General features: G+C 39.3%; 1 pseudogene; it reads right to left on the bottom strand.

The window, feature by feature from the left end:
- Positions 1–286: 286 nt before the first annotated feature.
- Positions 287–604, bottom strand: LOC115299975 (annotated as a pseudogene).
- Between the last annotated feature and the right edge of the window lie 558 nt (positions 605–1,162).

The raw sequence follows: 1,162 nt of genomic DNA, 5'->3' as shown, positions 1-1,162 counted from the left end.
ACATACAGTATAACTGCACGTAGGTGATACTAGTTAAGTCGAAAATGTATATGATATTTTCACCTCTATGGGGATGGAGAGCAGATCGGTGGCTGCTAGGGTCAGTGGGCTCTGAGGGGTGACTACAAAGGGACAGCAGCAGGGAGTCTTGGGGGGCAATTGAACTATTCTGTGTCCTGAGTGTAGTGATTATTACCCAAATCTATACATGTGTTAAAGTTCTTTTTTTCGAAGTGAACATAAACTCAAGATTTTATCATCTTCATAATGTAGCAAAATACGAAGCTTAGACCTGGATCACTTGGCCCTCTGTCTTCTGATCTCTCCCCAGTTCAAGATGCTTGCATCTCTTACTAGCCAGCATTTCTTAGATCTGCAGCTGGGCTCAACCCACTCAGGCCTCAGAACAATAATCTTTGTAGTGTTAGCCTTTTTCCAGAAAATCAGCTGAGTTTGCCCACTGTAGCCACTCTGCTTTCTGTCACAATGCTGCTTTCTCTGGGCATAAAGAGAATCTGCCTTTCCTCTACTGTGTCACTTTGTGGGGTCAGTGCTTGCCACACTTCTTTCAGAAAGTCGAGCAGGTTTTAGGAACATTCACCATGGTTGCATAAAAAGAAAGACTATACGTGTATGAAAATGCTTAAAAGAAAAAACCACCTTCACTGAATGTAAAAATAAATAAAACTATTTTTATTAGGAGATTATGTAACTGCCTACAGTCACATAGAATCCAAGAGAATTAACAGCTAAGGTTAGTGTCCGGCTGGGTAGAGGATCAATGTGTAAATCAATTACTTTCCTATATACCAGCAAAATTAGAACATTTGATTTACAAAGTTATTGCAAAAACGTTAATTATTCAATGATTAATCTAACAAAAGGTGTTCAAGATCTTTGTAGGGGAAAAAAGATGTCATAATTAAAGCACATTAAAGAAGACTTAAATAAAAATTCTCATCACGTGTGGGATGACTCAGACTCACAGAGGTGATGTGTCTCGGTTAATTTGTAAATTCAATACAATTCCATTCACAATACCAACAGGGCTTATTTTGAAATCTGAAAAGGCTGATTTAAAAATGTATGTGAGAGGCGCCTGGGTGGCTCAGTTGGTTGAGCAACTGACCCTTGGTCTCAGTTTAAGTCTTGACCCTAGGGG

The sequence above is a fragment of the Suricata suricatta genome, chromosome 8, assembly GCF_006229205.1.
Source record: "Suricata suricatta isolate VVHF042 chromosome 8, meerkat_22Aug2017_6uvM2_HiC, whole genome shotgun sequence".
Taxonomy (NCBI): domain Eukaryota; kingdom Metazoa; phylum Chordata; class Mammalia; order Carnivora; family Herpestidae; genus Suricata; species Suricata suricatta.
Note: the sequence above shows the minus strand (reverse complement) of the source record. Positions and strands in the feature narration are given on the sequence as shown.